The following is a 14,723-nucleotide window of genomic DNA, read 5'->3' on the forward strand; positions in this document are numbered from 1 at the left end:
ATAGGCATATAAACCTATTCTATGTGTATATATCTACTCTATTCTAACCTGTCAGTGTGATTTTACTGTACACTGCGCTGAATTACTGGCTTTTCAAAGGACACCGGTGCGTAAAAATCGGACAGCAATACGGATGTCATACGGATGTTGCGATAAAAAAATCGCATGACACTCGCATGATTTTCCTCCATTTTTTCGGTCCGTAAATCGGACTTTTTTTTTTCTCTCAAGTGGAAAAGAGGCCTCAGCGATATCCCATTACGTTCTTATATGGCCATTTCAAGGGAATGTGTCATCAGAAAATAGTCTATTGGTCTTTATTTTCCGGTTCTTATTGGGAAATGTGGATGTTTGATGGCTTTCTATCTTTCAAATCACTGCCTGTGTGTGTGTGTACATACAGCTCTGGCAAAAATTGCTCTTTTATTCTATAAACTACTGACAACATGTCTCCAAAGTTCCAAGCAATAAATTTTGTATTTAGTTTCTGAAAATGAGAAATGGTCAAAATAACAAAAAAAGGCATTGCTTGCAGACCTCAAATAATGCCAAAAAAAACCCAACAAGTTCATAATCATTTAGAAACAACAATAATGTTTTAACTCAGGAAGAGTTCAGAAATCAATATTTTGTGGAATAACCATGATTTTAAATCACAGCTTTTTTTCGTCTTGGCATGCTTTCCACCAGTCTTTCACACTGCTTTTGGGTGACCTTATGCCACTCCTGGTACAAAAATGTAAGCAGTTCTTCTTTGTTTGATGGCTTGTGACTATCAAATCCTCCGGTTCTCCGGTGGGCCAGTCCGACCCTGTATATGTACTTTATTTCCCCTTTTCTCTGTTTTCAGATTTTGCTCCTTGAATTTAAGCCCTGATGTGTTCTGATTTGTGCGTACATTCTTCTTTTCCCACTTATGATAATAAGGAACTGCGTGTCAACAAAGAGGATGCATGATGTCCTATCCACTACATGTCGACATTAAGGACTCATTTTTTATTCATTTTATATTTTTTTTCACTTAAGTGTATATTTTTTATTGCTGGATCTTGTGGTATATTTGCTTTATGCACTGCATGCACGTGATCTTTTCATGTAATTTTTTAATTGCTGACTTTTGCAGCATCTCCACTATGTGCACTTTATGTGTTTTCGTTATATAAATATAGATTTACAAGTTTTTTACATAGTTATTTTTCACTTTTTTTTTTATTTTTCTTAGCGCTAGGTTTGCCCCATCTCATATCATGATTTTTTGGGGAATTTTTAGCTAATTGTCACTTATATAAATTGTTACATACCCTTGTGTTTATCCATACTTGTGACACTGCATTTATAGTCTCCACACTCCCCCCCTTTTTTTAGATATATTCCACAACTTTCATCCTCATTACCGGTTCCCTCTTATATTTTCACTACCGGCTCCTTCTTTTTCGTCATTACACATTGTGTCCTACCCTTTGCGCAGTATCAGATTTCCCATCATGGCCTACGAGTCATTGTTAGCAATGTGCGCTTGTGTCTGCCGGCTGGACTGGGTTGCCATGGTAACCCGTCGCATCACTACTGACATGTCAGAGGTGGGCGGGGACTGATGACGTGGGACTTCCAGCTCCATGCAGGGCTGACGCGAGCGCCATACCTCCCACAGCATTTAAAAAGCCAGCACTACTATCCGTTCATATCTACGGCCCCCCAGGAAGAAGAGATAGCGAAACGCGCGTCTGGGTTTTTCCCTCCTAAGCGCCTTCATTTTCACAGGTACTGGCAGCACTTCTTTTGGTAACCCCTTTGCTGTGACCCTGTTGTTACAATGGTCTCTATGCACTTTCAAGCACTTGCACCTTAATATATTTACTTTGTTGGGCATATCTGTCTCTTATCTTTCCATGTGCAATATAATATTTTAAAACTTACTACCCGGGTTGTGTATGAGTTCACACTCAACACGTATTCACATAGACTTCGCAATAGTGTGCTGCCAACACACTCATATATCTATATGTTTCTGTATACACTGTATCTGTGTTGAAAGTAATCTTTCCACTGGGTTGACATTATAAAATCATTCACAGCATTCGGTTACAATATATATATATTTTTTTTATAAAATGTGTGTATTTATCTGCTTCACTTGATTTTTAATTGGCTGCTGGGACGTCACTCTGCTTAGGGTTCTTCACCCTTCCTGCTGTATTATGTACATATTTTTTCTCTAGAATCTGTTTTTATTTGACTTATATTAGAAAAAGTTTTCATTTTATCTTGGGTTGTGCACTTCCCTCCTTTTGGGTATAACATTGTCAACAGTGCGCACGCGCCGGGCATAGACACGGTATGCGCTGACTGATGCGCTATTTTATTCAACTGTCAAATAAATTGCACCATTGAATTAACTTGATTCACCCCGCCAGCATTCGGTTTGAGTCATGGAGGTGGGGTGCCGCAGCTTCTGTCACTGCTCTGAATATACAGCGGCCCCCGGCCCTGACTGACACTGGCTCTACATTGAGGCCTGCTGTCAGTGCAGGCACCGGGCAGCATAATAACGCTATTATCCTGCAGACCTGCAGGTTTAGGTCGTTATTTCTGGTGACGGGTTCCCTTTAGTTTTGTAGTACTTTACTTCCATATAATGGGGCCAGAGTCAGTGTGTGCGCATACCGCGATCTCCGGAGCCATTTATTGAAGACACTATAGGAATTCGCACACCACATACACTTTCCTTCTTGGTGCTTGTCCTGTCTGGTCTGAAAGGTGACTGGCGGCTGGGAGGTTCAGTACCCACAGTCCTGGTGTCTCACCAGCAGAGCAGCAGACCCCGGTGTCCTCATCCCCACCGGTGAAGCCGCTGCCACAGTCAATATGATGGAGATGGCCCCGATCACATCAGATAGCGCCGCCCCTCCTCTCCAATAAAATGGCGTCAAAGTCCTGTATGCGCATGCGCTGACTGTGGCGCCAAAGGCTTCTGACAGAAGGACACATCTCCGGCTATATTATAGATATGTGTATATACACACAGGCATGACCCAACGTGTTGGCGCACTTTAAATTGTTCTAGGAAGTGAAATATTTCTTACATAAAATGATTGCAGTTACACTTGTTTTGTTCTACATATATTTCTTACCATTGTGTGGCACTTTCCAAAATTGTGGATAAACAAGTTTGTTTCAAGCACATGATACTCGTTCAGGTGACAGGTGTGGGCATTGAACCCACAACCCCATGTCTGTGCCCATCACTAAGTGGCGTTCCCTTCTCTGAGATGGCTGGAGATGCAGCATTCTACAGCCAGCCAATCACAGCGCTTGTTCATGAATATATGCAAATTAGCTCATGGGAAAAACAACCGACTTCACAACAAATTTCTCCTAAATATTCAGCAGGGGCGGTCATTTTCTCAGCAGGGGCAGTCATTTTCTCAGCAGGGGAGGGTCATTTTCTCAGCAGGTCACTGTTGATTTTTTTTTTAAAGTCTCCATAAGGTAAGCGTCTGTGCCATCACCGGCATATAAATAGAGAGGAGGTATGTATATATAACTGTGTGCGGTGGAACCAGGGATCATGGAGTGTCATGGCATCTATGAAGCTGCACCTTGTTAGGTGGAGATGGAGGTGTCATGTCATATATGAAGCTACATGATGGACGTGCTGAGATCGAGGTAGTTTCATATATGGGCTACGTGATGTTAGGTGGATGTGCTGAGATCATGGTAGTTACATGAAGTGGTCTCCCCCACGGCACACACCTTTTTCCTACAGGTTTGGAGCTTAGTGATGGTCGCAGTGCTGGGGTTGAGGGTTCAATGCCCACACCTGCCACCTGAACGTGCTTGAATCAAACTTGTTTATCCACAATTTTGGAAAGTGCCACACAATGGTAAAAAATATATGTAGAAGAAAACAAGTGTAATTGCAATAATTTTATGGGAGAAATATTTCATTTCCTGGAAAAATATAATGTGTGCCAACACGTTCAGTCATGACTGCAGTATATATATGAAAATTGTAAATTCACACTGAAGGCATCAAAACTATGAATTAACACATGTGGAATTAGATACTTAACAGAAAAGTGTGAAAAATTCTGAAAATATGTCTTATATTCTAGGTTCTTCAAAGTAGCCACCTTTTGCTTTGATGACTGCTTTGCACACTCTTGGCATTCTCCTGGCTGTAAAAATTATTTAACCCCTTCAGATGAATTTACAGCGTGGGACAAGACTGAACGACGGAAGGTATGGGATATTGTTGATTTGTTATTTTAACTTTGTTTCAGGTGACAAGGGTCTTCAATTGGATTAAGAGTATAATAAACTATTACAACACCCTGTGTCTTTATTTCATTAAAATACTTTATTCCTAATGTGTGTGTGTTTTATTAACCATTTACTGGTATTGGATTAATAATGGATGGGTGTCCTATTGACGCCTCTCCATTTTTAACCTGGCTTAATGTCTCCTTACAATAGCAAGGTGACATTAACCCTTTATTACCCCTTATCCCACCGCTACACGGGAATGGGAAGAGAGTGGCAAAGTGCCAGAATAGGTGCATCTTACAGATGTGCCTTTTCTGGGGTGGCTGGGGGCAGATGTTTTTAGCCACGGGGGGCCAATAACCATGGTACCTCCCTAGGCTATTAATATCTGCCCTCGGTCACTGGCTTTACCACTCTGGCGGAGAAAATTGCGTGGGAGCCCACGCCATTTTTTTCAGCGATTTAACCCTTTATTTTAACAGCTAGCGCCCTCAAATTTTACACACAGACACTTCTTACATTAGTAGTCAGGAATATCTAATAAAATAAGGGATAGGAAATGGTTTACTGTATGTAAACCATGTCTCATATCCTGTCGGGTTTGTGAAGGAGATAGCAAAAGCCGGCAATTGAATTACCGGCTTTTCTGCTATCTAGCGCTGCAATAAATATAAATATATATATATATAGGTGTCTCACTGACATATATATAGGCATATAAACCTATTCTATGTGTATATATCTACTCTATTCTAACCTGTCAGTGTGATTTTACTGTACACTGCGCTGAATTACTGGCTTTTCAAAGGACACCGGTGCGTAAAAATCGGACAGCAATACGGATGTCATACGGATGTTGCGATAAAAAAATCGCATGACACTCGCATGATTTTCCTCCATTTTTTCGGTCCGTAAATCGGACCGTTTTTTTTCTCTCAAGTGGAAAAGAGGCCTCAGCGATATCCCATTACGTTCTTATATGGCCATTTCAAGGGAATGTGTCATCAGAAAATAGTCTATTGGTCTTTATTTTCCGGTTCTTATTGGGAAATGTGGATGTTTGATGGCTTTCTATCTTTCAAATCACTGCCTGTGTGTGTGTGTACATACAGCTCTGGCAAAAATTGCTCTTTTATTCTATAAACTACTGACAACATGTCTCCAAAGTTCCAAGCAATAAATTTGTATTTAGTTTCTGAAAATGAGAAATGGTCAAAATAACAAAAAAAGGCATTGCTTGCAGACCTCAAATAATGCCAAAAAAAACCAACAAGTTCATAATCATTTAGAAACAACAATAATGTTTTAACTCAGGAAGAGTTCAGAAATCAATATTTTGTGGAATAACCATGATTTTAAATCACAGCTTTTTTTCGTCTTGGCATGCTTTCCACCAGTCTTTCACACTGCTTTTGGGTGACCTTATGCCACTCCTGGTACAAAAATGTAAGCAGTTCTTCTTTGTTTGATGGCTTGTGACTATCCATCTTCCTCTTGATTACATTCCAGAGGTTTTCAATGGGGTTCAGGTCTGGAGATTGTGCTGGCCCTGACAAATGACCCTTGTTCCAAATGACATACATGGGGCTTTTTTCCTTGTAAAAACTGCCTAGCATGTACCAACATGGATAAGGCTGTGAACTTTAAATCCACCAATGGAGACAGAATTTTTAACATCACCCACAATATTACATGTGTTACTGACCATGTTATCTATTACGCCTCCTGTCCCTGTCCTTTGGTATACATAGGGATGACCATGCGACAACTGAAGATGCGAACCAGGGAGCATGTTCACGATATAATAAAATGCCCGTGATGTGAGGGATTTTACACTACTGAAACCGATACCTCGCAATTTTAAAACAGCCCATGTCTCTAATCCAAACCTGCTTAGAGTGATCGGCATTGATCGAATTCTGAAGGACTCAAGAGATGGAGATATTAAAACCAAATTGGCCCAGTTGGAGACTAGAAGGATTTTAAAAAATGATTCACTTTAATCTAATGGACTAAATGAAGTCATTAGTTTTTATCTACATGTACAGTGTCGGACTGGAGCACCTTGGGTCCACCAGAGAAAATCATTCTTGGGGCCCACTATGTAGCTACATAGAAACAAATGCAAGACCACCAATTGTGTTGTAAAAGACGCTAATATCAGGGTATAATATAAGGTAGTACACGTCTTAATTATGTAGCAGGGGTTGGGGTAAACCCCTCATAAAATATAATGTAGCCCCCTCATATAATATAATGTAGCCTCCCACAGAATATAATGCAGCCCCCCACAGAATTATAATGTAGCCCCTCATAGGGTATAATGCAGCCCCCTGAAAGGGTATAATGCAGCCCCCTCCACCATCACCATTGTTCTCCCCCTCCACCATTGTACTCATTACCACCTCCATCATTGCCTCTTCCCCACCACCATTGTCCTTTACACCACAACCATCATTGCTTTCTTCCCCACCACCATCATTGCTTCCCCCACCACCATCATCATCATCACTGCCTCCCCCACCACCACCATAATCATTGCCTCCACTACCACCATCATTGCTTCCCCACCATCATCATCATTGCCTCCCCCACCACGATCATCATCATTGCCCCACCACCATCATCATCGCCCCAACCACCATCATCATTGCCTCCAGCACCATCATCATCATTGCCCCACCACCATCATCATTGCCCCCACCACCATCATCATTGCCTCCAGCACCATCATCATTGCCTCCCCCCACACACAGCTGCAGGCAGGGACACACACACAGGCAGGCAGAGACGCACACACAGACACACAAACAGCCGCACACACGCAGGCACACACACGCAGGCAGAGACACACACACAGGCACACACAGGCAGGCACACACACACGCAGGTACACACACGCACAGCACCCACTCACCTCTCCGCACGTTCCCAGCAGCCGCAGCACATCCCGGCAACTTTCTCTCTGACACAGCCGCGCTGAATGATGACGTCATCCAGCCGTGCTGAGTCATACAGGAAGTTCCGGGCAGGAAGGAGGACGGCGTGGATCCCTGCAGCTCTGCTCTGGTCCCAAGCGGCAGGGATCGCAATCAAGGATCGCCGCCCATTAGGGGCCCACCTTCGGGGCCCCCCATTCAGCAGCAGCGGCGGGCAGTGTTAGCCTCAACCTGCGGCTAACGCTGCCCGCCATTAAAGTGAAATGGTATTCACGCCTCTCCACGCCTATGGGGGCATGGGGAAGCGTGAATATTCATTTCTCTTTAGCAGCGGGGACAGGCTCCTGTCCAGCTGCTGCTCTCTGGCACCAGGAGGGCCCCCCTTGATTCAGGGGCCCCATAACAGCTGGGTGTCCGCTATTAGTGACACTCTACTGGCTGGGGGGTCCCTGGAGCAGTGGGGGCCCCAGGCAGCTGCTGGCCAATATGCCATCAGGTGTCAGTGCCTGGGCCCACCGGAGAATCCTCCGGTTCTCCGGTGGGCCAGTCCGACCCTGTATATGTACTTTATTTCCCCTTTTCTCTGTTTTCAGATTTTGCTCCTTGAATTTAAGCCCTGATGTGTTCTGATTTGTGCGTACATTCTTCTTTTCCCACTTATGATAATAAGGAACTGCGTGTCAACAAAGAGGATGCATGATGTCCTATCCACTACATGTCGACATTAAGGACTCATTTTTTATTCATGTTATATTTTTTTTCACTTAAGTGTATATTTTTTATTGCTGGATCTTGTGGTATATTTGCTTTATGCACTGCATGCACGTGATCTTTTCATGTAATTTTTTAATTGCTGACTTTTGCAGCATCTCCACTATGTGCACTTTATGTGTTTTCGTTATATAAATATAGATTTACAAGTTTTTTACATAGTTATTTTTCACTTTTTTTTTTATTTTTCTTTGCGCTAGGTTTGCCCCATCTCATATCATGATTTTTTGGGGAATTTTTAGCTAATTGTCACTTATATAAATTGTTACATACCCTTGTGTTTATCCATACTTGTGACACTGCATTTATAGTCTCCACACTCCCCCCCTTTTTTTAGATATATTCCACAACTTTCATCCTCATTACCGGTTCCCTCTTATATTTTCACTACCGGCTCCTTCTTTTTCGTCATTACACATTGTGTCCTACCCTTTGCGCAGTATCAGATTTCCCATCATGGCCTACGAGTCATTGTTAGCAATGTGCGCTTGTGTCTGCCGGCTGGACTGGGTTGCCATGGTAACCCGTCGCATCACTACTGACATGTCAGAGGTGGGCGGGGACTGATGACGTGGGACGCCGGATCCGCCGCTTCCAGCTCCATGCAGGGCTGACGCGAGCGCCATACCTCCCACAGCATTTAAAAAGCCAGCACTACTATCCGTTCATATCTACGGCCCCCCAGGAAGAAGAGATAGCGAAACGCGCGTCGGGGTTTTTCCCTCCTAAGCGCCTTCATTTTCACAGGTACTGGCAGCACTTCTTTTGGTAACCCCTTTGCTGTGACCCTGTTGTTACAATGGTCTCTATGCACTTTCAAGCACTTGCACCTTAATATATTTACTTTGTTGGGCATATCTGTCTCTTATCTTTCCATGTGCAATATAATATTTTAAAACTTACTACCCGGGTTGTGTATGAGTTCACACTCAACACGTATTCACATAGACTTCGCAATAGTGTGCTGCCAACACACTCATATATCTATATGTTTCTGTATACACTGTATCTGTGTTGAAAGTAATCTTTCCACTGGGTTGACATTATAAAATCATTCACAGCATTCGGTTACAATATATATATATATTTTTTTATAAAATGTGTGTATTTATCTGCTTCACTTGATTTTTAATTGGCTGCTGGGACGTCACTCTGCTTAGGGTTCTTCACCCTTCCTGCTGTATTATGTACATATTTTTTCTCTAGAATCTGTTTTTATTTGACTTATATTAGAAAAAGTTTTCATTTTATCTTGGGTTGTGCACTTCCCTCCTTTTGGGTATAACATTGTCAACAGTGCGCACGCGCCGGGCATAGACACGGTATGCGCTGACTGATGCGCTATTTTATTCAACTGTCAAATAAATTGCACCATTGAATTAACTTGATTCACCCCGCCAGCATTCGGTTTGAGTCATGGAGGTGGGGTGCCGCAGCTTCTGTCACTGCTCTGAATATACAGCGGCCCCCGGCCCTGACTGACACTGGCTCTACATTGAGGCCTGCTGTCAGTGCAGGCACCGGGCAGCATAATAACGCTATTATCCTGCAGACTAACCGCATATCTGCAGGTTTAGGTCGTTATTTCTGGTGACGGGTTCCCTTTAGTTTTGTAGTACTTTACTTCCATATAATGGGGCCAGAGTCAGTGTGTGCGCATACCGCGATCTCCGGAGCCATTTATTGAAGACACTATAGGAATTCGCACACCACATACACTTTCCTTCTTGGTGCTTGTCCTGTCTGGTCTGAAAGGTGACTGGCGGCTGGGAGGTTCAGTACCCACAGTCCTGGTGTCTCACCAGCAGAGCAGCAGACCCCGGTGTCCTCATCCCCACCGGTGAAGCCGCTGCCACAGTCAATATGATGGAGATGGCCCCGATCACATCAGATAGCGCCGCCCCTCCTCTCCAATAAAATGGCGTCAAAGTCCTGTATGCGCATGCGCTGACTGTGGCGCCAAAGGCTTCTGACAGAAGGACACATCTCCGGCTATATTATAGATATGTGTATATACACACAGGCATGACCCAACGTGTTGGCGCACTTTAAATTGTTCTAGGAAGTGAAATATTTCTTACATAAAATGATTGCAGTTACACTTGTTTTGTTCTACATATATTTCTTACCATTGTGTGGCACTTTCCAAAATTGTGGATAAACAAGTTTGTTTCAAGCACATGATACTCGTTCAGGTGACAGGTGTGGGCATTGAACCCACAACCCCATGTCTGTGCCCATCACTAAGTGGCGTTCCCTTCTCTGAGATGGCTGGAGATGCAGCATTCTACAGCCAGCCAATCACAGCGCTTGTTCATGAATATATGCAAATTAGCTCATGGGAAAAACAACCGACTTCACAACAAATTTCTCCTAAATATTCAGCAGGGGCGGTCATTTTCTCAGCAGGGGCAGTCATTTTCTCAGCAGGGGAGGGTCATTTTCTCAGCAGGTCACTGTTGATTTTTTTTTTAAAGTCTCCATAAGGTAAGCGTCTGTGCCATCACCGGCATATAAATAGAGAGGAGGTATGTATATATAACTGTGTGCGGTGGAACCAGGGATCATGGAGTGTCATGGCATCTATGAAGCTGCACCTTGTTAGGTGGAGATGGAGGTGTCATGTCATATATGAAGCTACATGATGGACGTGCTGAGATCGAGGTAGTTTCATATATGGGCTACGTGATGTTAGGTGGATGTGCTGAGATCATGGTAGTTACATGAAGTGGTCTCCCCCACGGCACACACCTTTTTCCTACAGGTTTGGAGCTTAGTGATGGTCGCAGTGCTGGGGTTGAGGGTTCAATGCCCACACCTGCCACCTGAACGTGCTTGAATCAAACTTGTTTATCCACAATTTTGGAAAGTGCCACACAATGGTAAAAAATATATGTAGAAGAAAACAAGTGTAATTGCAATAATTTTATGGGAGAAATATTTCATTTCCTGGAAAAATTTAATGTGTGCCAACACGTTCAGTCATGACTGCAGTATATATATGAAAATTGTAAATTCACACTGAAGGCATCAAAACTATGAATTAACACATGTGGAATTAGATACTTAACAGAAAAGTATGAAAAATTCTGAAAATATGTCTTATATTCTAGGTTCTTCAAAGTAGCCACCTTTTGCTTTGATGACTGCTTTGCACACTCTTGGCATTCTCCTGGCTGTAAAAATTATTTAACCCCTTCAGATGAATTTACAGCGTGGGACAAGACTGAACGACGGAAGGTATGGGATATTGTTGATTTGTTATTTTAACTTTGTTTCAGGTGACAAGGGTCTTCAATTGGATTAAGAGTATAATAAACTATTACAACACCCTGTGTCTTTATTTCATTAAAATACTTTATTCCTAATGTGTGTGTGTTTTATTAACCATTTACTGGTATTGGATTAATAATGGATGGGTGTCCTATTGACGCCTCTCCATTATTAACCTGGCTTAATGTCTCCATACAATAGCAAGGAGACATTAACCCTTTATTACCCCTTATCCCACCGCTACACGGGAATGGGAAGAGAGTGGCAAAGTGCCAGAATAGGCGCATCTTACAGATGTGCCTTTTCTGGGGTGGCTGGGGGCAGATGTTTTTAGCCACGGGGGGCCAATAACCATGGTACCTCCCTAGGCTATTAATATCTGCCCTCGGTCACTGGCTTTACCACTCTGGAGGAGAAAATTGCGCGGGAGCCCACGCCATTTTTCCCCGTGATTTAACCCTTTATTTTAACAGCTAGCGCCCTCAAATTTTACACACAGACACTTCTTACATTAGTAGTCAGGAATATCTAATAAAATAAGGGATAGGAAATGGTTTACTGTCTGTAAACCATGTCTCATATCCTGTCGGGTTTGTGAAGGAGATAGCAAAAGCCGGCAATTGAATTACCGGCTTTTCTGCTATCTAGCGCTGCAATAAATATAAATATATATATATATATAGGTGTCTCACTGACATATATATAGGCATATAAACCTATTCTATGTGTATATATCTACTCTATTCTAACCTGTCAGTGTGATTTTACTGTACACTGCGCTGAATTACTGGCTTTTCAAAGGACACCGGTGCGTAAAAATCGGACAGCAATACGGATGTCATACGGATGTTGCGATAAAAAAATCGCATGACACTCGCATGATTTTCCTCCATTTTTTCGGTCCGTAAATCGGACTTTTTTTTTTCTCTCAAGTGGAAAAGAGGCCTTAGCGATATCCCATTACGTTCTTATATGGCCATTTCAAGGGAATGTGTCATCAGAAAATAGTCTATTGGTCTTTATTTTCCGGTTCTTATTGGGAAATGTGGATGTTTGATGGCTTTCTATCTTTCAAATCACTGCCTGTGTGTGTGTGTACATACAGCTCTGGCAAAAATTGCTCTTTTATTCTATAAACTACTGACAACATGTCTCCAAAGTTCCAAGCAATAAATTTTGTATTTAGTTTCTGAAAATGAGAAATGGTCAAAATAACAAAAAAAGGCATTGCTTGCAGACCTCAAATAATGCCAAAAAAAACCCAACAAGTTCATAATCATTTAGAAACAACAATAATGTTTTAACTCAGGAAGAGTTCAGAAATCAATATTTTGTGGAATAACCATGATTTTAAATCACAGCTTTTTTTCGTCTTGGCATGCTTTCCACCAGTCTTTCACACTGCTTTTGGGTGACCTAATGCCACTCCTGGTACAAAAATGTAAGCAGTTCTTCTTTGTTTGATGGCTTGTGACTATCCATCTTCCTCTTGATTACATTCCAGAGGTTTTCAATGGGGTTCAGGTCTGGAGATTGTGCTGGCCCTGACAGGGATTTGATGTGGTGGTCTTTAATCCACACCTTGATTGGCCTCGATGTGTGGCATGGCACATTGTCCTGCTGGAAAAAAACAGTCCTCAGAGTTGGGGAACATTGCCTGAGCAGAAGGAATCAACTATTTTTCCAGGATAACCTTGTTCCAAATGACATACATGGGGCTTTTTTCCTTGTAAAAACTGCCTAGCATGTACCAACATGGATAAGGCTGTGAACTTTAAATCCACCAATGGAGACAGAATTTTTAACATCACCCACAATATTACATGTGTTACTGACCATGTTATCTATTACGCCTCCTGTCCCTGTCCTTTGGTATACATAGGGATGACCATGCGACAACTGAAGATGCGAACCAGGGAGCATGTTCACGATATAATAAAATGCCCGTGATGTGAGGGATTTTACACTACTGAAACCGATACCTCGCAATTTTAAAACAGCCCATGTCTCTAATCCAAACCTGCTTAGAGTGATCGGCATTGATCGAATTCTGAAGGACTCAAGAGATGGAGATATTAAGACCAAATTGGCCCAGTTGGAGACTAGAAGGATTTAAAAAAATGATTCACTTTAATCTAATGGACTAAATGAAGTCATTAGTTTTTATCTACATGTACAGTGTCGGACTGGAGCACCTTGGGTCCACCAGAGAAAATCATTCTTGGGGCCCACTATGTAGCTACATAGAAATAAATACAAGACCACCAATTGTGTTGTAAAAGACGCTAATATCAGGGTATAATATAAGGTAGTACACGTCTTAATTATGTAGCAGGGGTTGGGGTAAACCCCTCATAAAATATAATGTAGCCCCCTCATATAATATAATGTAGCCTCCCACAGAATATAATGCAGCCCCCCACAGAATTATAATGTAGCCCCTCATAGGGTATAATGCAGCCCCCTGAAAGGGTATAATGCAGCCCCCTCCACCATCACCATTGTTCTCCCCCTCCACCATTGTACTCATTACCACCTCCATCATTGCCTCTTCCCCACCACCATTGTCCTTTACACCACAACCATCATTGCTTTCTTCCCCACCACCATCATTGCTTCCCCCACCACCATCATCATCATCACTGCCTCCCCCACCACCACCATAATCATTGCCTCCACTACCACCATCATTGCTTCCCCACCATCATCATCATTGCCTCCCCCACCACGATCATCATCATTGCCCCACCACCATCATCATCGCCCCAACCACCATCATCATTGCCTCCAGCACCATCATCATCATTGCCCCACCACCATCATCATTGCCCCCACCACCATCATCATTGCCTCCAGCACCATCATCATTGCCTCCCCCCACACACAGCTGCAGGCAGGGACACACACGCAGGCAGGCAGAGACGCACACACAGACACACAAACAGCCGCACACACGCAGGCACACACACGCAGGCAGAGACACACACACAGGCAAGCACACACACACGCAGGTACACACACGCACAGCACCCACTCACTTCTCCGCACGTTCCCAGCAGCCGCAGCACATCCCGGCAACTTTCTCTCTGACACAGCCGCGCTGAATGAGGACGTCATCCAGCCGTGCTGAGTCATACAGGAAGTTCCGGGCAGGAAGGAGGACGGCGTGGATCCCTGCAGCTCTGCTCTGGTCCCAAGCGGCAGGGATCGCAATCAAGGATCGCCGCCCATTAGGGGCCCACCTTCGGGGCCCCCCATTCAGCAGCAGCGGCGGGCAGTGTTAGCCTCAACCTGCGGCTAACGCTGCCCGCCATTAAAGTGAAATGGTATTCACGCCTCTCCACGCCCATGGGGGCATGGGGAAGCGTGAATATTCATTTCTCTTTAGCAGCGGGGACAGGCTCCTGTCCAGCTGCTGCTCTCTGGCACCAGGAGGGCCCCCCTTGATTCAGGGGCCCCATAACAGCTGGGTGT

This window comes from Ranitomeya imitator, chromosome 2 (genome assembly GCF_032444005.1).
Source record: "Ranitomeya imitator isolate aRanImi1 chromosome 2, aRanImi1.pri, whole genome shotgun sequence".
In the NCBI taxonomy this organism is placed as follows: domain Eukaryota; kingdom Metazoa; phylum Chordata; class Amphibia; order Anura; family Dendrobatidae; genus Ranitomeya; species Ranitomeya imitator.